The 27,827-nt window shown below is 46.8% G+C and overlaps 1 protein-coding gene across 1 annotated transcript in view; it reads left to right on the plus strand.

Annotated features, from left to right (window-relative positions):
• The first annotated feature begins 19,695 nt into the window (after positions 1 to 19,695).
• Positions 19,696 to 27,827, plus strand: part of LOC146839467 (uncharacterized) — a 72,963-nt gene continuing 64,831 nt past the window's right edge. The window contains exon 1 of the mRNA XM_085651525.1: positions 19,696 to 19,875. The gene's annotated coding sequence lies outside the window, so the exon portion shown is untranslated. The remainder of the gene's footprint in view (positions 19,876 to 27,827) is intronic.

Raw genomic sequence — 27,827 nt, forward strand, 5'->3', positions numbered from 1 at the left:
ATTTGGGCAGTGTGCTATGTAGCACACAAAAACCCACACGCAAAATAAGGAATCGCAAAATTTGCGATTCCCTATTTTGCTAATGCATTTAAGGAATCCCAAATTGCGATTCCTTAAATGCAATGTAGGAAGCACCCAAGTTGTGCAATTTTGGCTTAAGGAATCGCATATTACCACCAACCTCAGGTTGGTGGTAATTTGCGATTTCCTTGAAAAATTCACTTTTTTGCATTTTTCAAAGTGCCATGTGGCGCACATACATGCCCTTAGCGCATGTATGTGCGCCACATGTGCACACATGTTTATTTCAGGGGTGCAAAAGGGTGTCCTATTGACACCCTTGCAACCTTGAAATTGCATTCTCAATTTGCGATTCTCTAATTGAGAATCGCAAATTGAGAATGTCTTCCTATTCATTCCTATGGGCCTTCTAGCCCATAGGAATGAATGGCAAGGTATTCCTTATTTGCGAATCTCAATTTGGGATTCGCAAATAAGGAATAGGTGGGAATCGCACAATATTTTGCTAATCCTACCTACATTCCGTTTTCCAATTCTCTAATTGCGATTCCCTAGAAATTGCAATTAGAGAATCGCAAAACACGTTTTACCTACATATGGCCCTAAATAAAGTAAGACAGAGTTTTAACATGTGCTGTCTGCTGTGGGGCCACTGGAATTAATTATGCAGCAAAGGAGGACAAAATTATGCCATAGTGTTGACTAAATTATGCATTAAAAAAAGTCTGCAGCGTAATTCAGTATATATTCTGATATTTTATTATTTTGACATGTGTACACATGCTAACAGTCTCTGGAAAGATTTTGCCTTATTAGTACCAGTGTAACATACCAATGCGGCAGTGAGGAAGGTGATCAGTCAACCGTTGCAATAAGCCATCCACTCCGCAGCAACACAAGTCACATTTTTAATTAACTTTTGATAAGTTTGAGCTACAAACAATTTATTAGTTTAAATGGTCAGATCATGCAGCATATCTTGCATTATGAGGCAAATATGGCAGAGCCATAATTATATAGAAAACATTTCAAACTAGGATATTTTGCCATTCACGTTTGAACTGCTGTTGTGGGAAAAGGGAGAAGTGCTGAGGAGAGAAACTCCATGGCTCGGAGACAAATGGCTTGTGTTTCCACATTTTATTGTATTTGGGACATTATGTGATTAGAAGCATATCCCACTTTGTGAATATATTTTAATGTCAATAACTCATTATAACCTTAAATAATCACGTGTATCCATTGGTTGATTAAACTGGGCAGTGAAATGCCAAACAAATACAAAAAATTGGGATGTTTGCGCATTCTGGCCACACCTCTGGCTCCGCCCACTGATCCAATCCTTGGGTTATTCTGCCCTCTCATTCTCCGCCCACAGTTCCCCTACTTTTTTTCCCCCCACTTCAACCACTGGAGTGAAGCCATATTTAAAATTGCTGTCCTAGTCCCTTATGGGGATCGTTTCCTAAATGGCACAGCTGTAACGAACTCTACACTCTGTAACAGGCCCTCAATGCTTAAATATCTCACACATCAAGCCGAGCGCTTCCCTGAGTGAGTGGGCCGGCAGTTTGTCCCGGGGGCGGCAACTCTATTTCTCTGGCCTCTGGTTAATATCCTGCTGGCAGCCCACTAAGTGTTGAACAGTTTTATAGATAGCGCAAATTCAACCAGAAGGTTTTGTTGAGGCGCTGTCACAGTAGGGAACACTTCCCAGGGTTCAATTTTATCCATAACCCCTGAAAAGCTGCGTTACCTTTGCAGCACAGCATATCGGCACTTCAGCTTGTGTTCCTTTCTGTTTTCGGAAGACTCTGGCATTTAGAAAATAAAAGCGCGTTACAACATGCTACTTAAATGAGGGCTCCTGGGAGCGGCAATCGCAGATTGTCCGCCCCCGGGTAGCTTCGGGCAATGGTATGCCCTGGACAGGTGGTGCGCACGCTGATTGGTTGGAACAGGAGCGCGAGCGCGAGGCGTTCAAACTAACTGTCGCGCTTCGTGTTCCTGAGGTGGTGAGGTAGGGGGGCTCATTAATTTGGCGGTTTGGCAAGGATTTATTAAGATTTTATCAGCGCGACGAAGTTATGGAGGCAGCTGCTTCCGTTCGTGAAGCGCTGCGGGTGCTTTGTGATACAAAAGGGGGTGGTGATGGACAGAGCATCAGAACTAATCAAACGCTCACACCCAGTCAACAGATCTGGGTTTGATCCATCACCATTCTTTAGCCCACTCTGCCACCCCAGTTCAGACATGGCCATATGCAAATCAGTCTGACCCTGTGCCTCATGGGAACAGTCCAGCCCGAACTGCCAAGCCATGCCTTCCCTGGACCGGAATCAAGCTTCCTAGGACCGGTTTCTGGCATTTCAGCCGTCTTCAGCCAGGCTTGCTTGAATCCAGTGGCAAAGTGAGCAAGGGACTCACGTCTGAGCATACCCTGCTAACTTATGGCGAACAAAGCGATACAAAAGGGGGTGGTGATGGACGGAGCATCAGAACCAATCAAACGCTCACACCCAGTCAACAGATCTGGGTTTGATCCATCACCGTTCTTTAGCCCACTCTGCCACCCCAGTTCAGACATGGCCATATGCAAATCAGTCAGACCCTGTGCCTCATGGGAACAGTCCAGCCCGAACTGCCAAGCCATGCCTTCCCTGGACCGGAAACAAGCTTCCTAGGACCGGTTTCTGGCATTTCAGCCGTCTTCAGCCAGGCTTGCTTGAATCCAGTGGCAAAGTGAGCAAGGGACTCACGTCTGAGCATACCCTGACAACTTATGGCGAACAAAGCAGTACAAAAGGGGATGGTGATGGACGGAGCATCAGAACCAATCAAACGCTCACACCCAGTCAACAGATCTGGGTTTGATCCATCACCGTTCTTTAGCCCACTCTGCCACCCCAGTTCAGACATGGCCATATGCAAATCAGTCTGACCCTGTGCCTCATGGGAACAGTCCAGCCTGAACTGCCAAGCCATGCTTTCTCTGGACCGGAAACAAGCTTCCTAGGACCGGTTTCTGGCATTTCAGCCGTCTTCAGCCAGGCTTGCTTGAATCCAGTGGCAAAGTGAGCAAGGGACTCACGTCTGAGCATACCCTGCCAACTTATGGTGAACAAAGCGGTACAAAAGGGGGTGGTGATGGACGGAGCATCAGAACCAATCAAACGCTCACACCCAGTCAACAGATCTGGGTTTGATCCATCACCGTTCTTTAGCCCACTCTGCCACCCCAGTTCAGACATGGCCATATGCAAATCAGTCTGACCCTGTGCCTCATGGGAACAGTCCAGCCCGAACTGCCAAGCCATGCCTTCCCTGGACCGGAAACAAGGTTCCTAGGACCGGTTTCTGGCATTTCAGCCGTCTTCAGCCAGGCTTGCTTGAATCCAGTGGCAAAGTGAGCAAGGGACTCGCGTCTGAGCATACCTTGCCAATTTATGGCGAACAAAGCGGTACAAAAGGGGGTGGTGATGGACAGAGCATCAGAACCAATCAAACGCTCACACCCAGTCAACAGATCTGGGTTTGATCCATCACCGTTCTTTAGCCCACTCTGCCACCCCAGTTCAGACATGGCCATATGCAAATCAGTCTGACCCTGTGCCTCATGGGAACAGTCCAGCCCGAACTGCCAAGCCATGCCTTCCCTGGACCGGAAACAAGCTTCCTAGGACCGGTTTCTCATATTTCAGCCATCTTCAGCCAGGCTTGCTTGAATCCAGTGGCAAAGTGAGCAAGGGACTCGCGTCTGAGCATACCCTGCCAATTTATGGCGAACAAAGCGGTACAAAAGGGGGTGGTGATGGACGGAGCATCAGAACCAATCAAACGCTCACACCCAGTCAACAGATCTGGGTTTGATCCATCACCGTTCTTTAGCCTACTCTGCCACCCCAGTTCAGACATGGCCATATGCAAATCAGTCTGACCCTGTGCCTCATGGGAACAGTCCAGCCCGAACTGCCAAGCCATGCCTTCTCTGGACCGGAAACAAGCTTCCTAGGACCGGTTTCTGGCATTTCAGCCGTCTTCAGCCAGGCTTGCTTGAATCCAGTGGCAAAGTGAGCAAGGGACTCACGTCTGAGCATACCCTGCCAACTTATGGCGAACAAAGCGGTACAAAAGGGGGTGGTGATGGACGGAGCATCAGAACCAATCAAACGCTCACACCCAGTCAACAGATCTGGGTTTGATCCATCACCGTTCTGTAGCCCACTCTGCCACCCCAGTTCAGACATGGCCATATGCAAATCAGTCTGACCCTGTGCCTCATGGGAACAGTCCAGCCCGAACTGCCAAGCCATGCCTTCCCTGGACCGGAAACAAGCTTCCTAGGACCAGTTTCTGGCATTTTGTTTGCCATAAGTTGGCAGGGTATGCTCAGACGTGAGTCCCTTGCTCACTTTGCCACTGGATTCAAGCAAGCCTGGCTGAAGACGGCTGAAATGCCAGAAACTGGTCCTAGGAAGCTTGTTTCCGGTCCAGGGAAGGCATGGCTTGGCAGTTCGGGCTGGACTGTTCCCATGAGGCACAGGGTCAGACTGATTTGCATATGGCCATGTCTGAACTGGAGTGGCAGAGTGGGCTAAAGAACGGTGATGGATCAAACCCAGATCTGTTGACTGGATGTGAGCGTTTGATTGGTTCTGATGCTCCGTCCATCACCACCCCCTTTTGTACCGCTTTGTTCGCCATAAGTTGGCAGGGTATGCTCAGACGTGAGTCCCTTGCTCACTTTGCCACTGGATTCAAGCAAGCCTGGCTGAAGACGGCTGAAATGCCAGAAACCGGTCCTAGGAAGCTTGTTTCCGGTCCAGGGAAGGCATGGCTTGGCAGTTCGGGCTGGACTGTTTCCATGAGGCACAGGGTCAGACTGATTTGCATATGGCCATGTCTGAACTGGGGTGGCAGAGTGGGCTAAAAAACGGTGATGGATCAAGCCCAGATCTGTTGACTGGGTGTGAGTGTTTGATTGGTTCTGATGCTCTGTCCATCACCACCCCCTTTTGTACCGCGGGTGCTTTGTGAGGCAGGGAGGGAAGACCTGTTAATGCCTGGAATTTTAGAGCAGGCTTGGGTAGGTGTGGAGCGCAAGCCACGCAGGGCTGCTGGTGGAGTACCGGCGGCGGTGGCGGCTTGCGCATCAAGCGAAGTTTCACCAGTGCCTTCAATTGGGGTGATTCGTTTGAGGGAGGAGGGCTCACCGGCGCGAGGTGTGTGTATGCCCCGGGCTCCTGCGTTGTCATCAGCTCCTGCGCCATTAAAGAGAGGGAGGGTCAGGCCACGCACACGCGTGACAAATATCATGCCTAAAACCAAAGGGACTGGTGACAAGGATGGAATGGCTTTTCCTCAGGAACCGCAGGGAGTTGGGGAGAAAGAAAATACGCCACCTCGTGGTTTCTCAACAGTAATGCATGACATTGCGGGGAAAGAGCAAGCATTTACAAACCGCAAACAGGATATTTGTATTTTTATTAAGAAACAATTCAATGTTTCAAGTTTCTCTTCACAGTCATCGGAAGAGAGGTGTTTGTCACCAATTTTTTCTAACACAAGGGGTGACGTTATGACAAAAATGTCTTGGACGAAACAGAACGAAGAGGAGGGACCGGTCACATCCAAGCTGGCTGAGGCAGTGGTAATAGGTGATGGTTTAATGGATCGCACATGCAAGACAGTGGAGGGTCAGGCGTCTGAAGTATTTGGGAAAGGGGCAGAAGGGCAGTGGGTCTGGATGCCGAAAGAAATTATGAATACGGCCAGACTATCTCAGTTTAAAGGAGGCAGATCACAACCAGCTGCAGGTTTAAGCGGCTTGCAGCTCGCCGTGGGCGAGACGCTGCCATGCACAAAAAAGGGCAGTGGAGTCATATCGGCCAGGCCTTTTGCATCCTGCAACGTACGAAATAAGGAGGATGGGGATTTTCAAGCGAAATTCCCAACGCCGTTGGATGTCAAGAGAGCGTCTCGTTTTAAGGGAGCCATTAACTGGAATGTATATGATGGGGGGTTGGGGATGGGGAGCTTCCTGGGGGCAGTAACAGGGGTGGTAGAGTAGGCGAGGCTGGGGTGGTAGGTCATATGTCGGTGGAAGAAGAATGTGCATCTTTGGAGGAAGGGGAACTCGAAGATGAGGACGCCCTAGTGAAAAATTCCCCTTTTTCTTTTCGGGATAAGGGGGGTCTACTAAAGATATCTCCAGAAATTATTTTTCACAGGAAATTTCCAGTGACGGTGCTCCAAAAGGGAACAATACCAGAAATAGCGCTAAGGGAACGAAGAGGAGAATTTTGTCCGAAGAAAGCTCGGCCATAAAAACAGGTGAGGTGCATTTTTGTCCTCGTCAAAAACGCTTATGTTTTGATAAGGGAGTTGGCACAGGTGGTGGGGGCGCTAAAGGTGCATTGGAGGAGGCAGCTAGTCAGGTAGTTGCAGGCGCTGTAGTTCAGGTGGGCAAGCATGTTGGGGTGGTAGGTCCAGATAAGGGTGCGAAAACAGAAGGGGATGTATCACAGCCCTCAGGTTTAAAACGATTACCTTATACGGGTTTATCAATGCCGCTGGGTGCTCATTTGTCTAGAGTCATGAAAGAGAAAATGTGGAAGGGGGAGTTTGTGGATGTGTTTAAGCTCCTTCATCGGGAGATTCAGGCAAAGGAAGGGTCCAAAGAAGAGGCATGGGAGTTAGCTAGGAGACCTCGGGTTCCAACCAATATAGATAATTGGACGTCTGCTTTCCTCATTTTCGCGAGTGTTTATTGTGAAAGGTTTCCTGAGAGGTCAGTGGCTATTTTCAAATATGTGGATACCATCAGGAAAGCGGCCATGGAGTTTGGTGGGTTTGCATGGTTGCATTATGATGAAGAGTTTCGGGCACGTTTAGTCATTATACCGGATAAACCATGGGGCGAAGTGGATAATGAACTTTGGGTGCAATGGATGTACCCGCAAAGGCCCCCTCCATCCATGCATACGGCGAGTGGCCTAGCAGTGCCCGGTCGGCCCTTTCTGCTCAGACCCACCCTGGGGGGGGGAGGGGTAATTGGAACAGACAACAGCCTTCCATTTCTGGCGCATGCTGGAATTTTAACAAAGGATTCTGTGCCAAAAACCCCTGTAAATACAAGCATGAGTGTCAGCGATGCGGTGGGAGGCACGCGGTCACCCAGTGTTTTGGGGAGTAATTACATTGGGGGAGCGGTTTGCCAGTCAGAGGAAGGGGAGGTGTTTTCCAACCTGTTAACAAGGGCTTCTACACCAATTAATATAGATAGGTTGAGAGTATATTTAACATGCTATCCGGACACTCAAGAGGCAGCACTCCTTGACTGGGGTTTCAGGGAAGGGTTCAGGTTAGGTTACCAGGGACCCAGATATCGTCGTTTTGCCAAAAATTTGAAGTCCGCAGAGGATTTCCCACAAATTGTGAGGGACAAGTTGTTGACTGAGGTGGCAGAGGGCAGAATGGCAGGTCCTTTTGATACATGGCCGTTGCATGATCTTATGGTGTCACCCTTGGGTGTGGTCCCTAAGAAAGTTGAAGGGGAATTTAGGACGATCCACCATCTCTCCTGGCCCCATGGTGCATCCATCAATGATTTCATTGCCAAGGAAGATTCCATGGTAAAGTTTGCCTCTGTGGATACGGCTTTAGGGATGCAGGAGAGGGTTCTGAGCTGGTGAAAAGTGACATAAAGTCGGCTTTTCGGTTACTACCTGTTCACCCCTCGGATTTTTTCCCTTTTGGGTATTCATTTTGAAGAAAACTTCTTTGTGGACAAGGCCCTCTCAATGGGGTGCGCGATATCCTGCAGGCTTTTTTAATCTTTTAGTTCATTCTTGCAGTGGTGCTTTTCTTGGGCGACTGGCCACATGAGTGTAACGCATTATTTAGACGATTTTTTGTTTGTGGGGGCTTCCGGTTCCCAACAATGCGGAAAAGCGCTACAGGATTTTCAATCTTTTGCACAAGAGATGGGTGTCCCACTAGCACCTGACAAAACGGAGGGGCCCAGCTGTTGTTTAACATACCTGGGTATTGAAATTGATACACTCAAGATGGAAGCCAGATTTCCGGGGCAAAAAGTGCTTGAAATCACCCAGCTATTAGAATATGCCACAAAAGCGGACATATTGAAGTTGCTTGAGGTACAATGTTTGCTTGGCCATTTGAACTTCGCCTGTAGGGTTGTACGCGCAGGCAGGGCATTTTGCAGACGTTTGGGGTTTGTCATGTCGGGCTGTTGGCTTCCACATCATCGGATCAGAATAACCGCCAACATGAAGGCTGATTTGGAGGTGTGGTTGTGTTTTTTGAGAGAATTTAACGGCGTAACGATCTGGTCGTTAGAAGAGGATTTCATATGGCAGGTACAACTATATTCAGATGCTTCGGGGGCCAATGGTTTTGGCCTATTTTGGGAGGGGAGGTGGTGTGCCGAACAGTGGCCGCACACGTGGATTACAGAGAAAAGGAGCATAGCCTTCCTAGAATTTTTCCCACTTGTAGTTGCATTGGCTATCTGGGGTCCAAAATTGGCCAACAGAAAGGTAGTTTTTAATGTCGATAACAAAACTGTAGTGGACCTAGTCAACGGGCAAAAAGTCAGAGATAAGCAATTGTTGAAGCTATTACAGAACTTTATGTTGGGGTGCTTGCAATTTAATATAATTTTCAAAGCTAAGCATATTGCAGGAGTGGCAAATAACATCGCAGACGCCCTGTCTCGTTTTCAGTGGGCGAGATTCCGTGGTTTGGCGCCCGGAGCAGATTGTCAGAAGACTCCGGTCCCCCAAGAGGTGTGGGATTTGGCGATTTGACTGCTCAGCGTCTCATTGAGAGCTCTTTAGCTAACAGCACCAAATTGGCCTACAGACGAGCTTGGCTGGAGTTTTTAGATACAGGGGCTAAGTATAGACCACCGACTGAGATAGGCTTATGGCAGCGTAGAGATGATGTAAGTAATTTCATTATGGGCAACATACAGCGGAGTATATCGTCCACCACGATAGCTGGAAAATTAGCGGGGGTGGCCTTTTATGGAAAAAATTTCTGGGGCTATGAACCCTCAGCGGGTGAGATGGGGCGGAGAATTTTGCAAGGCTGGGCGAAAATGATAAAGAGGGGTCACCACAAGAGGGAACCAATATCTTTGGAATTATTGTACAAGGTTACAAGTGTTTTAACTGTGGTTTGTTTTTCCCACTTTGAATGTTGTCTTTTCAAGCTATGTATGATTTGGCTCTTTTTTGGAGCATTTAGGATTTCAGAATTGCTAGGTACAGCTCACATTGAGGGCCTCAAGGTTCGCAACGTTTCTTTATTTAGTTCCTCTATTTGTATTTTTCTAGAAAGATCAAAAACGGACCAAACAGGTAAAGGGTCGAAAGTGTTTTTGCAAGCCATAAACGGTTCTTTATGCCCTAGGCAAGCATGGTCCGAGTTTTTGTTAGTGGGAGGGGCAACCTCAGATTATGTTTTTAGGCATCAAGATGGCTTCAAGCTACTCAAATCTTAGAAATTAAGCGCAAAGCTTTGAAGAAGGTAGGGGAGAATCCTGTCAATTTTGGGACACATTCTTTCCGAATAGGAGCGGCTTCAGAAGCCGCTAGGTGGGGGTTTTCCTTCAGTGATGTTAAGAAGCTAGGACGCTGGACCTCAGATTGCTGTTTACGTTACATTAGAAATTTAGAGGGCGATGTTTCAAAGTCAGGATGTTAATTGTTTTTTCTATTCAGGTGTGTCGGCCGGTAACATACTGTCTGAATGCCAAGTTTGGATCATTGGACACTCCTTCATTAAGTGGGCCGCTAAACAAGCTGAAAAACGACATTTTGGTAGGAACTTGGGTTTCCATTCAGAGGAGGTCATATTGTCCTGGTTTGGGAAAAGCGGCATGAGGTGGGGTCAGCTCATGCCCCTTATGAGCGAGTTCTCTTGTAAATATAAGCCGGAAATGTTGCTGATTCATCTTGGCGAAAACGACCTAGTACAATTGTCAGGTCTTGGTTTAATTATTGATATGAAAGCAGAACTCGAAATCTTGTTAAAAACATGGCCCGACACACATCTGGTTTTGACGGTGCTAATGCCACGAAGGGTTTGGAAAGGTGCAGAAAGGTTTACAGCAGTCGAGAGAGCACGGAAGAAGGTGAATAGAGATCTGCATCGTTTTTGCCACAGTGCTGGTATAGACTGGTTGGCTCATGAGTCAATTACGAAAGATGACTATCAATTTTTTAGACACGATGGTGTTCACTTGTCTTTTATAGGTAATGAAATTTATATTTTAAATATAAAAGAGATGGTCTCTAAAATTCTTCAGATTAGTACCTGGTGTTAGGATGTGCTGTTTTAGCGACAGCATCACTGTTCTCGCAGCAATTGTTTGAAGTTTTGGGAATATCTTTTGCAACTGCATTGATATTCTTGCCCCCCCCCACCCCCCTCCCCAAAATATTTCTCTGTCTCCCCCCCCCACCTTTTTTAATGCATAAGTGGTAAGATGTTGGGGGAAGTTATTTCTGCCTGGAGTTTTTTCTACAAATGTCATGGAACAATTTGGGGATTCTTTGCTCAAGTGTTTGCCATTCGGCATAATGTTATGGTGCGAATAAAATTTTCACTGGTTGGGCGACAGTGGTGATATGTTTTCCCTTAACTGATGATGAGCGTCCAGTTAACAGTATCAGGGTGTTTTTTCTAAGGGGGGGACAGGAAAAACTCCTTTGTTAGGGTTTTTCCTGGTGGCAGAGTGGGAGGAGAGCAAGACAGGCAGGAAGGGTTGGGGGCATCACGAATAGTTCCGGACAGAGGGAAGCAAGGGAGCGAGGTTGGAGGCAAGGGGTAGGCAGGAGAGGTAGATAGGGGTTTGGGGAGGAGGATTAGGCTGAACAACGTGGGGGAAGTTGGTTGTTGGGGAAAATTCAGTAGGGGCGGGGGGTGATAGGTCGGAATATGTATTGTTGTAGAAATGATGTATTATTCTGCCCACCTGTCCAATAAAGCGGCCTTTTACCCCTTTACTTGGCTTGGGGTCATTATTATTGCCCGATGAGGGATCCTGGGGGCGGCAATCGCAGATTGTCCCCCCCGGGTAGCTTCGGGCAATGGTATGCCCTGGACAGGTGGTACGCGCGCTGATTGGTTGGAACAGCAGCGTGAGGCGTTCAAACTAACCGTCGCGCTCCGTGTTCCTGAGGTGGTGAGGTAGGGGGGGCTCATTAATTTGGCCCTCCCACCCACCCCGTTCTTATGAGACTTACAAAAAATTTTGGGATGTATATATTTATATATATTGTGTTCATATTTTAGAGGTTGTCGCTTGGACAGGTGGCAGAGTGGGAGGAGAGCAAGACAGGCAGGAAGGGTTGGGGGCATCACGAATAGTTCCGGACAGAGGGAAGCAAGGGAGCGAGGTTGGAGGCAAGGGGTATGCAGGAGAGGTAGATAGGGGTTTGGGGAGGAGGATTAGGTTGAACAACGTGGGGGAAGTTGGTTGTTGGGGAAAATTCAGTAGGGGCGTGGGGTGATAGGTCGGAATATGTATTCTCCACTGTCCAGGCAGCGGGGGCTCAGCAGCAAGCGGATCCTCTCGTCCCGTAGCCCCTCCAGGCCCACGCAGCCCGGCCCCGCTCTACACACCGTCCAGCCTCCAGTGAGCTGGGTAATCGAAAAAGCGGGTTCACTGCCGTCCCAGGTCCACTAGCCAGTCTTGGACCCCGTGCCACTCCCGATGCAGGACAGGAGCTCGCAGTTGCAGGCAGGCCCGGGGCACGCAGAGGGGAAAGTCACAAGCTAAGCACCAGGCTCATCCCAAGGCAGGGGCAGCAGCATCACAGCACCACACAGCGTCAGCGGCAGGCCAAGGTGTCCCCGACAATAAACTCCCCATCCGACCCGGGTCAAGCGCTCCAGTCCAAGCACCTCCGCAACACCGCCGCCCCCAAAGCAAGCAGCTCTCCTAGGATCCCCCGGTGCAGGCCACACTATGGCGGTCGCGGTCTTCCCCGCCTCTGCAGTCCGTCCTCCCCTTCAGCCAGCCCACAGGGCAGGGAACTCGGACCGCAGTCGCCCTCCGTCCGCCCCGCCTCACCTCCGTATAGGCCGCTCACGCTGCTCCTCCGGCGGCCCCAACTCCCGGCATCAGAATTCGCCTCCTCCACAGCGCGGCAGAGCCGGGGACACAAAATGGCGGGCGCGCCCTCTCCAGCCAGGGCCGCCCCTCCAAAGCCGCTGTCCCCGTCAGGCACCGAAGGCGCTTCTCTGCCGCTCCCCGTCCACCTCGTCGCCACACATGCCATTCAAGTGGCTCCGCCGGTGGACCCAGGTTCTCGGCTATACTGTGCAGCTCCTCCACAACGCTCTAGAGGGGGACGCTCAAAATGGCGGGCGTACCCTCTCCAGCCACGGCCTCTCCGCGACCACGATCACTCTCCACAATCACCGCGATCGGTCAGCTCAAGGCTCCCCGAGCCGACTGGAAGCAGCCCGCTCCTCTCCGCTGCCTTCTCGCCCCCAGTGGAGGTGTCTCCCCAGCCGCTATACCGCCTTTCGATGTAGTTTTCGCCGGCGGCGGCCCGGAGCCCCGGCAGCGTGCGTCCTACTCCATTAACCTGAATGACCAACTCGGGTTTTGGCTAATTAGCAGCAAGGCCAAGCCACATATAATCAACAAAACTAACCAGTGCCAATGCTGCACCTAATTCAAACTAAACACTTAGAACATGAACTGAATAAAACAGTTTCACGAGAAACCACTTTTTCCGTTTGATATAAATCAACATTTATTTATAATTCATCCATTTATTTGTCAATTTGTGTCTTTTTTGACATCACAATTATCACATATTCAAGAAGAAAAGAGAAGAGAACCACATAAATATATACATTTACATAAACTATTTTTTGTGACACCCCTACTTGCATACAACAGTCAATCATACATACTAAACATACACTCTCACACAACCACCAACATCACTAATTATAATTGAAAAACATGCTTCATAAATAAATCAAATGTACAAGAGGGCCATCAATAAATATGAATTGGCACACTTATAATGCACTGTGTTTGATCATTTGCATTTGATTGGCCTCTAATGAAGAAAGGTCTACGCGTTTCGAATCCCTTTATATGTCGGGATTCTCGTCAGGACCAACGCTTTCTGCAATTCACCATATGCAGAAAGAGCTCTCATCAATAATTCTGATGTCAAGCAATGACTTGTCGAGCTTATTGTGGTGTCTGAATGATCGTTCTCTTCACTGGCGGCAAAGTCTCAACTCTGTGGGAATTCACGTCCTCACAATGTAGCAGCTGTTACCCGCTACGACTATGTTGATTCTGAAAGATTGTAAAAAGTTCGTCCGTATTCCTTCAGTCGCGTATCAGTCTGAAGTCTTCGAAATTATCGTGTCTCCAGCCCAAAACTGTCAACTCACTTGTCATTCTTTCTAGTTGCCTATGTCCGTTCTGGAATTGCATGGAGGTACATCAACGCTCTTTACTCCGGGCGTGTTGGCGCCATAATGTTGGGAATAACTCCATTAACAGCATGACCACGCCCCCTTGCTGCAGTTTTAAGATGATCTTAGAGTTTTTCGTTGCTCAAATGGGTTTTATTTCTGATATTATATGTTTCCCTTCATATTTATTGCTTGATTTTGCACATGAGAAAATGTCACTCATAGTTGCTGGAATATCACTTACAATTAGACAGAAATTCAGAAAATGTCAAACATAGCAATCTGAAACCTTGGCAGCTATGCGTACTTCCGCAGTAGAAGAAAAGCAAAACTGACGTATGCAACAGCGAATAGGCAAGTTAAGTATGCACAATGACCAAATGTAAAATCTGCTCAATACAACGCTCTGGTTTTCTTTTCAAATGTATTGGTTGTTGTCATTGGGCATTGTGAGGCCTACATTTAGAAAGTGCAGCTCACCAAATCTAACAAGATGGTAAAGGCTGGGAGTATTTGAATGTAGATTCAGTCAGTTGTTTTATCCTACGTCAGAGACTGGGAGCTTAACAACCTCTGCATTATATTTAGTGCGCTTAAAAAATATGGCCTCCTTATTCTTCTTCTTCTAACGTACTGGTGATTGTTTGTACTTTTTGACATATCTCCCCTTAGCCTGCGTCTGACCCACTGTCGGGCGTGCTGCCGCCGTTCCGCGAGTTTGGTGACCACAACGGTTCTGAGAGTTTCGATCCTGTGGCCGGGCTTTAATTTCCAACGGCAGATGGCGGCTCCATTCTCTCTCCCCGGCGCAGCAAAGCCTTATGTGCCATGCTTTATTGACAGCACTTTCATTGTGACTGTGTAGTAATCAGGCCCACATCCAAGAAGTAGTTTCAGGTAGATTTATTGAAGTTTGTTACAAGATGTAGGTTAGTTGTAAATAAGCCCCACCAGGAGCAGCCAGCCAGGCGCTCAGCCCATCTCCAACTGTGAGTTCCCACTCCCAACATTCCATCTCACATCATTCAGGCAGCATTCCACTGGCACATCATGAACCATAAGACCAGGATACTACAGACTGCAGGCTTAACAGTAAGCTATTATTATCAGTGCTTTAAATGGGCTGGCACTCACAGATACTGAGTACCGGCACTTCTTATTTTTACCGATCAGATTAGAGGCACTTCCCCACTGCAAAGCAGAGTGGAGTAGATCTGTAGGGCACTCTGATAGCCTAGCACCTCTCTAGTTCTTAGCTGAGTCACTGCTAAACCATTCAGCAGCGGCTCATTCCTGTTATACAATAGATACCCGTGTGCTGGAAATTTCAAGACCTGCTCTGTTTTATAGAGTAGGGCCCATTTAGGCCCTGCTCTGTCAATCCCATTCACACTGTCGCTTGCTGTGCAGTAACACGGGAATAATCCCAAATGAACCTTTTTGGTGTGTATTTGTCTGCCTGTGTGTGTGTGTTTGCCTACTCTGTGTATGTTTTAGTGTGAGAGAGAACGCAAGCTCAGTGAGGAAGAGATTCGGGACACTCTCAGGGGGTACTTTTAAAGAAATGTGTGGAATGCTTTTGTTTGTGCATTGTCTGCTTTTTTCTGTGTAAATGTAAGTGTTGTGCCAAAAGTAACCAAGTCGGAACAGTATAACTCTGAGAAGCTGCAAATATTGCTAAACAAGGAAACCTTAACACATCGTGTTAGGCCTTTATTTTGTATAATGAGTTAACATGTTTTGTTTGTATTGATACTTTTCTCACATCTTGTTATATCCTGCAACTGGCGTGGGACTCATTATTAATGCGGCTATTCCAAAGTCTCTTTTGTTCTGAGCACACTGATTATTAGCATGAATAGTGCTGTTGATGGCTTGACTGTATTCATTTAAAAGCTGTTAATCTGCATATATGGGAAGTACTACCAAGGGAAATGCAAGGGCAAAATGAATACTCCAAAGAAATGTCTTTGCATCATCATGTCTTGCCCCCGCCTCTAACCCCACCCACTCGCTACGCCCCAGCTCAATTTAATGAGTACCTACACTTATTTTTTCCCATTTAAAGGACTTATTATTATTGCTGTTCTCCAACTCGGATGACAGCAGTTGGGTTGGGGAATACATTTTCTTGCCCCTGATGTACTTTCTTGGGTTTAAACTACAAATGTTAGAGATATTAAAATGGCTGCCCAATGTGTTTGCTGCTCTAAAGCAGCGTCTTAATCACACACGGTGCTGTAGCCCGACTTGAGCCAGAAGAGACATCATGTTTTTAATTTACACTCTAAAGCTTTTTAAAGACCTGACAACGGCCTCTGCAGCTAGCCTGTATTTTTTACGATATACCAAGCTTTCGTAGGCAAGGCCTTTTCTTTGCAATCATTTTACATACAGCCCAGTCTAGCCTGCATGTAGTCCTGCAAGGGCATTGGATTGATTGATGATTTTTTAATGGAGGGTCCAGTGACACCGGTCGCTGCAAAGGAGGGAGGGGGTAGGTGGCGTACCTATGGGGGTTGTGATGGCACTGCTGCTTTTTTTGGGGTTGCTTGCTGCTACTAGGTACATCAGAGTGGGCACCCGACTCAGTATGTCTAGGCGGCCTCTTGCTAGGGCCTTATTTGTTTACCCCAGGTCACGATTGCTGTCTTTTATTAAGTTGCAATTACTGGATGGGAGATTGTTGCAACCAATTAAGGGCCGATGCCAGAGACGTATTAAGGCATGGGCAAAGTGGGCTCTAGCCCTGGGCCCCAGCATTTCAGGGGGCGCCCTGATAGAACCAGCTCTGTTCTTTAGAGTCTTGCTTGCTTGATGGCTTTGAATGATTCTTAAACAGATTGTTTTAAATACAATTTTCCTTTGCTTTATTTTCACTGTGGGTGAAATGTGTGTCTATTACATTTTGCAGAGAACTGTTGTGTTTGTTTCATGCAACATCCATAAAATAGTTTCTTTTGGATCAAATAATGTCCTCACATATGGGAAATGGGAGTGTGTCACAGAGATTATTTGCAATAATATTAGCAAGCAGCTGCTGTGTTACAATATTGAACACACACATCACTTTCCCTGAATATTACATGTAAACACATTTAGAATTTGAACAAGTAGGTCTGGGCTCTGTCAATGACTTGGCCAAAGACGGCATGAAAGAGCTGAAATAGAATCATAAATTCGAAACTGTTCCTTATAGGTGCCCCCAAAATATGCTTGGCCCAGGGCCCCGAAAATCCTTAGGATGTCCCTGGGGCCGCCATCTGCGAATATGATGGCCCCAATTACAACGTGTGCTGGCATGTCTAGGCCCATGGAAAAGACATTTTGTGTACAAAGTTCAGCAAAAAAGCAAATTATAGACGAGCTACAGAATGTTTAAATTCTGCATAAGTGTTTCTGAGGTTTTATGAAATGCTACAGCCACTGTACATCAGTTCTCTTTGTAATACAAGTGTGCTCACATCACATTCCCTCAATGTAAATTATTACCTTAAGGAAAGAGCATCATGATGCAGAAACAAACTCTACATCCACAGATGTACGTCATCCACACATCTCTTAGTAAATAAAGGTTGATGAATTCTGAATTGCCCAAAATTCACAGAAATCGGAGTTGGTTGAACTCACAAAGCCTTTTTCAAATGCGAGCTGGAGGTTTGTGGGTGTGTGACATGGGGAGTGGGCAGTCTGGCATTTATTTTAATATGTACTACACTACTATAACATGTAAGAGAAATTGTTAGTATTCAGAAGTATCACGCACTATTGATTGCAATAACTTCCTCTTTCGTAGACTGCCGAATCTCAAAATATCAAATATTCTCACTTCATGCCATCAAGAATGGTACAACCAGATGAGCAGCGTAACAAGGCCTAAATTATAATGAAATGCATGTTTTTAAAAAAAAGTATTTATCATTCACAAGGGAGGTAATAATTTCCATCACCTACGTTACTTACCAGAAAACTCATGAGAAACAAGTTTAATGAACTAGGGCATTCTTGCAGGGGGGAACAGAATGTAAATAATGTTAGCCCAGCAGAGTGTCTTAGAAGCCAGAGGTCAAGTGGGTGGTAATGATGGACCACAGCCCTGCCTGGCTTTCTTAAATTTGAAATACACTCCAGGTATTTTTCTCAGCAGTCGGCATTAATGAGGACCTTCGTTTCCGTAGAGCTGCTGTGACCGGTTCAAGTTATTGTCCATCAATATACATTCTAATTCAGACCCTAGAGAGTTGCTCTTTATTGGTCAGTTCCTGAGACAACAGGACCGCTCCTTGGCATTGTTCTGATTACTGTCTCAGTTAAATAATCTGCTCTTGACAATGTTACAAATGGCGTCGTTTTATATATTAAGAGTGTTTCCCACTTTCTCATTAGATCTTTGGGCAAGACAATATAGAGGCATTTCATGACATGGTGGAGGTTTCAAATGAAAATATACCAGATTCCTGGGCAGTGGGGCAAAGTGGTAGGTGGTGGGCCGGGCGGCCAGGGGGGCCCCCTCCATGTACTTCGCAGGGGGGCCCCCTCAAGTTTCGTTACGCCACTGGTGAAATTCCTCCAGAAACAGCCTCAGATTTTCAAAAGACAGTTTAATCTACGTGGTATACTTACAGTTGATGTCCATTGTGTTTTTTTCTTGCTGTATTAATGATGTCCATCGAGTCTCTTTACTATCCTGAAAGCATGTCAACTACATCAAAGCAAAGAGCCCCAAACAGGGCAGAAGACGTCTGTGATGGTTGAGCATCTTTGAGAGATGCCACTCTTAGGCTGTCCTAATCTCATATGTAAAGTGACACTGCTTAAGTAGATTATGGCACGGCTCTGAGATTTCTCAAATAACTGTTGAATATTATTGGGGGCGACCCTGCCTGCTCCTCGCTCCTAGACTGAAATCTCTTGATGAATAGCTGCAGGGCATGTGGGCTCTGCTCTGTGCTGTATGGCTGACGGTCATACAGAATGCTTCCTTTTAGTGCAAACTCTAGTGTTTTTTTGTTTTTTTTACTGTGTTTACTCTGTTTGTCCTTAAGATTGTTTCGTAATGTGATTATGAATTACCCTGCTAAACGAACCCCCCACACCGCATTGTGCGATGCAGGAATTTGTGGACTTGGAGATGTTTCTGCCTAATCTTCATCACTGAAAACTTCATCACTGAAAACAGTAAGTAGTGTGTGTGAGAGAGTGAGAGGGGCACGTCACTTTAAAATGCAAAAAGATTTACATGAGTGAAGAGACTTTCATAGCGCCTACCGTAAACTCAGCTATTCTTAGGTATTGCAGATAAAAGTAATTATGCCTTTTTTAGTATATACATAGCACCTAACATTATTCAACCCGTTTCTAAGCACCTTCAATATTGACAGATAAGGAAACTGAGGCATAATTTTGGTTCGCGACAGAAAAGTCAACATTGGAATTCTAATTTTCGGGTTACAGAGTCAGCTATTTATAACATTAAATATGTGTTTTTGGCTAATCTATATTTATTGTACCTGTAAATGTTCCAAAATAGGCAGTAACATGGCTCAGTGGGTTGAGAATTCACTGCTACATATTTCTATGTGAGTCGTAGATCACGAGTTATGATTAGACATGGCTAGCTCAGACATTCATCCTTGTGAGGTCGATAAGCAGAAAACTCCTAAATTGATTACCAGTAATGGCCCTGCTCACTGTGTTAGTCACCTGATAAATTGCCGTAACTTGTAATACATGTAAGAGGGAGGTGTTCAAGGATATTTTTCATTTATCTTTGCAGCTAAAGAAAACAAGCATTGAAAATGCAATAGGTCTCGCCTTTGATTAAGTTAAAGCCATTTGCTTTGCTAATGGTATTGTATAGCAAAGCAAATGGCTTTAACTTAATAAAAGGCTAGACCTATTGCATTTTTAATGCTTGTTTTATAGCCGCAACCGAGAGTGAAACCCTGTAACTTGGACTGTGTGTGTCTTAAAAACATCCTTATGTGTGACATCTAAAAACCCAGGTCTTTCCTGTCACAAAACGTTTGTCGTGTGAAATGTGTTCACTTCTCCAGAGTGGAAATTGACGTTCTGTTAGTGGCCAGCAGAGGGCGCTCCTCGGAATGAAATCAACAGAGCACATTGTAGGAAAGGGCAAGAGTTTTCTCTTCCAGGTTAGCGGTGTCAGAGACAGCACCAGCAGTAGATGCTGACAACACTTCCGGCCTCTTCATCTGTGCCCAGCCTGCTGCAGAGGAGGAAGGATTCCCTGTCTGTGTACCGTTATCTTCATCTTCAGACCCTCACAGACCACCCAAGATGTGCACCTTCCCCACCTCCACCCTAGGAGAAGGAGAGAGCCTGGAACTATCTGCACATGTTTCTACTCAGGTAGGAAATTGTCAGCACCTTGTCCTGTGTTTGTCGAAATAGACTGAATAATCCTGGAGAAAATCTCTGTCAGGAGCCGGGCTCTTCTATGGGGAAGGGGGAGGAGGGAGGAGTTTGGGAGGGAGGAGGTGAGGGAAGGGGGGCTTTCCTTATGGCCCTGTGGATGTTTATGGGTTTATGGTCATCATTTGTGTTAAGATCTGTGTACGGTGCTTTGCATCTTACTGCACTGTGAGAAATCGGTGCACAGTGCACTACATTTTACTGCACTATGAGAAATCTGTCCACGCTGCACTGCATCTTACTGAACTATGAGGAATCTGTACACACAGCAGTGAATCTTACTGCACTATGAGGGATCTGTGTCACTGCACTGCATCTTACTGCACTGAATAATCTGTACCACTTCACTGCATCTTCTAGCACTGTGGGGAATTAGTGTACTGCACTGCATCTTACTGTACTATGAGAAATCTGTGTCACTGCACTTCATCTTACTATATTGTGAGGAATCAGTACACACTGCAGTGCACCTTACTGCACTATGAGGAATCTGTACATGCTGCAGTGCACCTTTCTGCACTGTGAGGAATCTATGCACCGCACTGCCATATACTGCACTGTGAAAAATTTGTGTACACTGCACTTTACTGCACTATGAGAAATCTGTGCATGCTGCACTGCATCTTAATGCACTGTGACCGATCTGTGCACACTGCACTTTACTGCACTATGAGGAATCTGTGTCACTACAATGCATCTTACTCTACTGAGGAATTTGTGCCACTGCACTGTGAAAAATCTGTTCACATTGCACTGCATCTTAGCGCTCTATGAGAAATCTGTTCACACTCTTTGCTCGGCTCTCGCTGTCAGTTTGTTGACTTGCCCACCTGTACCCCTGTGTCAGAAGCATGTCCCCCAGGCAGTTGAATGTCAAGGATCCCCTGCTGCCCCTTGGCCCCTTTGCCACTGTTTTCCAATCTCAGTCTACGTAAAACCTCAGTCATTGCAATAGTTTCCAGCGGCATACGTTGGCTTATAGCATTATCTGCTGTAGAGGTTGTGTGTCTGCTTCAGGGATTGTGTGTGTGTGTGTGTGTGTGTGTGTATATGTATATGTGTGCATTGACCTTGGGTTTCCCAGATAGGAGGTCTTTCAAGCAGTGGAATGTACGTGTCTGTGTTTTTGATTTATCTCTGCAGGTTGCATGTGAACAGGCTAGCATTGTCTTTGCAGGCTGTGTGTGTGTGTGTGTATATGAGACACGTCTACAGTGTGTCTTTTTGCAGGGTGTCTGTCTTAGCAGATGTTGGCGACTGTCAGTCACTCTTCTTGGCCTCCTCTCTGTACAGAAATCTTTAGGATCACTTGCTGTAAGAGGGTCTGCTCTGTGCAGAATAGTCAGGTGCTACTTGGCACACAGCAGAAGTTTCAGCAAAGTCACATGTGTTGTTCTAGTTCTTCCCCATAGTTTGGTAGAATTAGGCAGGTTTGAGTGAGACTTCAGCACGACTTCCAAATGTGTGAGTGACCCAAGCACCCAGGGCTACTTGTATGATAATGCTGCGAAGGGTTACTATACTCTTTCATTAACGGTGTGTTGATGAGGATTGTACTATGATATAGGAGTCTATGTGAAGGATTCCTCTCTGCTCTGCTTGTCACGAGGCCAGAAAAGAGAAATAAGAGTGACACAGAGAGAAAAACATGAAGTGTGGAGTAAAGTAATTAATAGATATTGATCAAAATATGAAAGAAAAACGTTTGTAGGGGAGAGAACGAGAGTTCTTAAAGAAGGGCAGGAAAAGAAATGTAATGAACATTATGTAGAAATTGAAAAAAATTGAATTATATGTTGTGAGCTAAAAATGTGATTTAAGTGCAACATGAATGTGATTTTTCAAGAGTTATAGGTGTAATGTGCTGTTTAGCGGTACCAATACTTGAACCAACTTTAGAGCTATTGATATGGGATTTAATCCCAATCAACAAACGGTGTAAATGAACCAAATGGAGGAATCAATGTTTTTTCCTGCGTGTTTCCAGTTTTAACTCTAGTGAGATAGCTAGGAGGTCCTAGGTTCCAACCGTCCTCTTGTATAAATAGGTTAATGTCAAATCACAAGGGGGGAGAGTAGAGGTAGGAGAGATAGGGACTCGTCCTCCACGAAACTTGTCAAATTATCAAAAAGAGAGTCCCTTGTGTTGCAGAAGAAAAGCGCACCTCTTGCTAGGACTGTAAAGAAAGAAAAAAGGTTTTCTTTCAAATAATCCTCACCCCTTCCCCAGGTATCCCCTCGGTGGCATGCTTCATCATAGGGTCCATCCCTGCCCTCTACGGACAGGGGCATGCTGCTACCTACAAATGTGCGGGAGCACTTAATAGAAAAATAAGGGTGTCCCTCTACACCTATACACCTATGTGGTCTTGTTATGAAGATGGAGTGGGATTTAGAAGTGAACGTTAAAAATATCAAAATAGTGGGACAAAAACAACTTTTGTTTCTACCCCTAATTGATATACTAAAATCTGTACTTCCTAGTGACAGGGTGCGGTGTCGGGAAGAGGTAGGGCATGAGTGCGTTTGTGCTACATGCACTGGTAATGAATGGCACCAGGTGGTTTGGTCGGTCCAGTAGAGCATGTTTCCTGCTTTGGATTGATGTGAGGGATCTGTGGAAAGGCGCAGAAGCTGGATTTCTTGCATGCAGAAGTGTGGCAGTATAGTGTTTGATATTGATGAGTTCAAAATAGCAAACCCTCTCCGGTGGAGTGAGTAGATTCAACATTACGAGGTTGGAAATAGCTCTTTGAGAAAGTGGGCATTTCTGTGCTCGTGGCTCTGTGTGCCTATCTGACTGTCTCCAATTCACAGCTGGGTTCTGGGGGGGCAGTTACATGTGTGCATTCTTAATAATACAGCCATAATCTGGGGCTCAAAAGAAATTGCAGACCTCTGACTTTGAGGGGCCTTCTTGGGTTGGTTAAGAAGGGGTAGAATTGGCACCTGCATTCCAAGGGGCAGAGTTGTGACCCAACTAAAGATACTGATCAAGCCTCCCAGGGTAGGATGTCAGACAGGACACAATTTAGAGCGGGCCCTGTTGCAGGGATTCTGCACAAGAACAGAGCCATGTGTAGGATTATGGGCTCTTAGTGAGTAGGGACTGAGTCATCCTACCACCTGAGTACCCATTGTGAGAAGTTGGCCTGGTATATGCTGTCCACTAGTTGTAGTGGGCACCTTGCACCAGTCCAAACGACCCTTCTTGATGGTAGGTTAAAGACAACCTTTATTGAAAGCTATCCTAGTGGTAGATATGGAGAGCAGCCTTCAGGCTAAGTCTTGAAGGAATGTAATGCAGCTTGTTTTACCAGTCTATAACCTCTTGAATGACCAAATGAAAGGAGAACCACACCAGGTATATATCAAATATATGTATTTATTCCTAAACACTCCCTACTAATTTCTTTATGAGATTAGAGGTCAAAGCACATATGTTACAATCAAAATATCAACAGTAAATAGCACAATATACGAAGGGCCCCAGGGGGGGACCGAACCATGCACTAAGAAAGTGGTATAAGAACCACGACTTGACTAGACATAGTGCCTAGAGCACATCGAATTGCTGGGACCCCACGGAACCACCCAAGGTAGTGACACAGGAAACCCACGGGGGACGCGTGTGAACACAGGCGCGAGCCCCGTACAATGCTATGGGAAAGTCACGGTTTGAAAATTAAAGATTAAGGACACTTAGAAGAGGACTAGGAACAAACCCTGTTGGACTTAGAAGGTTCTAGGGCCAACACCCACGGGAGCACTGGAGTACTCGTGTTACCTAACCAGGGAAGCCGGGTGCATAGGTGTCAAATGGTGTCGGGAGTCTTCATCGATTTCAATGGTGAGATGCTGCAAAGTGCTGCTGCTGTGAAGACGAAAGTGTCCATAGAGATCCAAGCCTGGATTGGAGATTGGAAGAACCTGAAAGCAGAGGGGACAGAGTCTGGGTCATTAGCCAATGACCAGGGTCACAATAGATGAATGCCCACCGATGTCGGGTGCTTCAGGCGTGAAGAGATGAAGCTTGACTCCGCTGCAGCGGGGACCAGGAGACGTCGACAATGACCAGGATCCGCCGACGAGCTGTCCCACGAAGGATGTCGAGTGCAGGGGTGTCAGTTCTCGGATTGGAACCAACAAGCCTTGGCAACTGCAACCCACGGCGTGAGAGTAAAAAGGCTTCGGTGTAGACCAGCGAAGTCCAGGGGACTTCCCAAGCGATGGAGAGTTAAGGCACCTTTGGAGCAACCAGGAAAGCCCGCTGAAAGTACAAGTACTCTTCTCAGGGATCAACAAGTCGACGGACAAGGGATCGCGAAGGGACCTCGAGAGGAAACACTTGAAACCAGCCCATGGAACACTCGAGGAGTGTAGGCCGGTGATCTTCGGTGGAATCACTGCTCGGGGTCTGGACTACAAGTAGCCCAAAGCACAGCCTCAGGGGGTGGCGGGAAGAGAGTGCAGCTGCAAATGGTCACGGTGTCCAGGGGTTCGGGTTGCACGGTCCCCAGGAGGGCTGCAGGTCTCAGTTTTGTTGAGAACTCGGGTCAGCCTCGGGGACACTTGGAAACTCACCTCCTGTGTGGCAAAAGTCATCGGAGTCCTCAGGAGCTTCGGAGATGCCAATCGGACAGTTGCGTCTTTGGTGTCTGCCAAGCAGGGGTGTAACTCCTTTACTCCAAGGGATATTCTTCAGTCATCTAGCGCTTGGAAAGATCGTCGAAGGTCCAGGATTCTGTATCAGAGTTTCGTCCAGGTAAATCTAAAGTCCTGTAGTCAGGGGTTCCTACTTTATACCCAAGGAAGGGGTGGGACAAACTCTGGGGACCCACCTATGGGAGGGTTTGGAAGGAGGGGTAGCTGCACCCATTTCCTTTGTCCAGTTTCACACCAGAGCAGGGGCTGGTAGCCCCTGCAACCGGTTTGAGCTGGACTATGCACAGGGACACCAAATGTGCCCCCAGTGCAGACTTCAAAGCACTCTTGGAGTGCACCCAGACCAGCCCCAATACACTAAAGCCTGTTTGGGAGGTGCTCACACCTCCCTGTGACAGGAAACCTATTGTCCAGGCGTCCCCTGCTGGAGTTTCGTCCAGCAGCAGGAGGTCAGACTCATGTCTGTGGCTGCAGCATCCATTTTGTGATGCCATGGTTCTGTTAAGCTGGTACCGGGTATACCGGTGGTGCCATGTTTCTCCCTTTTAGTAGGGTGGAATCATACCTCCCACACCAGTTACTGGTGTGGAGGTATGATTCAAAGGTGTTTGACACCAAACATGACATGTTTCCATGCAGCCATTCCAAAGTTAGCATTTACTGCGAGGTTATAATGCACTTAAGAGTATATGGTTTGGCTGCATCACAAACAACCTCGGAATAAAGATTCCGAAAGCTGCAGAGGGGCTCTGCTCATGCATGTGCACCCTCTCACATGAAACCAAGCACCCTGCCTTCAGGATTGTTAAGGCCTGCCATAGGGGTGACTGATAGGTTTACATGTGCAGTGATATGGAGAGATATAGGTAACCTATATCTCGGTATGGGGTGCATACACCACCTTACACAGGCTGCAGTAGCAGACCTGTTGTGTCATTTTAAAAGGCTTCCCAGGGGTGGCATAATACATGTTGCAGCCCCTGGTAGGCCTCTGGGGCACCTATGCCCTGGGAACATAGTATACCATATACTAGGGACTCACAAGGGTATACCCAGAATCCAATCTGGAGTGTACCTAAAGTACATGTTATCAATTTAGAGTAGAAAGCAGATAGACTGGGGTCCTGATTAGCAGGGCCTCAGTCTGGCTAAGTCGAAAAACAGTGAAACATTAGCAAAAAGTGGGGGTACCCATAAGAAGCAGATCCTACTCTCCTACATCCATAAGCCCAGGACCGACTCGCTATCATGTCTCACTTGCTCTCCTACTCACTCACAGAGAAAAATGTAATTAGACACCACAGAACACAACACTCTCAGATCTCTCAGGAATCGCGGTAACAAGACACACCCTTTCTCTCAAACTCTTGTACCTGCCACAATAAGATCTGACAGAGACACAAAAAAATATGTTAACTAACGTGCCCCAACATGCAGTATAGGTGCCACAACAAGCAGGACAATGCATATTACAAATACACTCAGCATAGCAGCTAGTCCATATATCATAAAGGGAGATGTCATAATGAAAAGACAATAGAGCCTAATCTCCCTGCCCTCGCTAAGAAGAAATATTATTATATCTTAGAAGAACTCTGGGCTTTGTCTGCAGATCCCATACCTTAGACTATAGATGGTATTTCCACATCATAGGTGCTGTCTCGCTCTTCACCCTGGAAAGGTCCCTCTCCAAGTGTGCGCCCCCCTGTGCATGTATCCCCATAATATCAAAGTACGAGTTTCCAACAACAGCTGCTTTGGTATGTTTTGTCTAGGTGCTAGGACCTGACCAGAACAGTATAACATGGGGCATTGTTTATCGACCTTGCTCACAATGTTCAGACTAAACTCCAGGAACAGGCAGAGAACTAACACAGCAGACGTTCTCATGTGAAAGGCACGAACAAAGTCTATTGCAACAATAAAGCCATGTAGTAACATGCGCAAAGCCGCATAATGGCTGCCGGGCTCATGCTAACTTAGTGATGTCGATAATGTCCCCAACGGCCATGTGACAGCCCGTGCATGTCAAAGGTGGCCTTTTGAACTTATCTCATCTTCAACGACCATTGTGGGTATAACTACTGGGGCTCTGCCTTCAGAAGTTAGAGACGCTTTGGGGATTGGAAACATGCTACTCTGGTTCGACGCTGGGACATCAACAAGAGGAACTATGGAGCAGGAGGGACTGCAACTGGATTATCCTCAGAGTTGTGGTGGCCTGGGGCATGTTGGGGTCTAGGAAGGGGACTATCACTTGGTGCATTTTGCCAAGATGTTGCTGGCCTGCAGCTAATTGCCAACTGTTGTGGACTGGGTCACCATGCACTCTCCAAGAGACGGTTGGCTGGCTTCCTGTTCATGAGATCCCTGGGACAGAAAAGATCTACCCATTTCCACAAAATCATAAGGACCATGCAGTATGTGGTGGAAACGGGTGGAAGTGATCGTCGGTTGGGACAAGGACCATCCCGATATGTGCAGTCATCAGACTTTGCCAAAAAGTGTGCTCGTAACTATCAGCGGCCTACTTGTGGGTGCCGTGGCATGAGGAATGCAGGGGTCTGCTGTCCGAGGAACCCGAGCTTACATTCTGTAGAGTGTGGTGAGGAACGTTTGCTGAGTCCACTGGACTCGAGCTCACATCCTAGACTATCTCAGACCTCCAGATCGGGAGAACGATAGTGCCTGACATTGTGGCCTCAGTCCCTCTCCGCAGACCCGTGTCACAAGGTACTCTGTTGTTATGGATATTGTGACTGGACCGAGGGGTCTCGTCATGCCTTGTGTGCACCCTTGGCTGGCTGCCTGGAACTGTTGCAGCTTACACCTCTGCCGACGGGGAAACCATTCTCCAAATTGTAAGCATATCACTTCTGGAGTCAGTCTTTTGCCTATGGGGTTGATAGTTTTTCTCTACATCGGGGGATAGTGATCCCACACTCATAAAGGTGCCGCTGGTCCTAATCTGGATGGACGAAAACACACAACTGTTTCCTATAGCTTTAGGTGGTCCCATCAATCTAATCAAAGTGTCGCCAGCAGGGGCAACATGTATCGTTGGCTGGTGTAGTTTGAGTTGCTGGGTCTCGAGTCATAGTCAGAACCTGTGATTTCAACTGTACTGGGTATGGGATTTGGTAATATTGGGGTTTATACTAATATGTTAGCGGGAAAATGAAATAGCTCCGAACAGCCTTCCTATATGGTTCTGTCGCCTTTGA

Source organism: Triturus cristatus, chromosome 4_1 (genome assembly GCF_964204655.1).
Source record: "Triturus cristatus chromosome 4_1, aTriCri1.1, whole genome shotgun sequence".
NCBI lineage: Eukaryota > Metazoa > Chordata > Amphibia > Caudata > Salamandridae > Triturus > Triturus cristatus.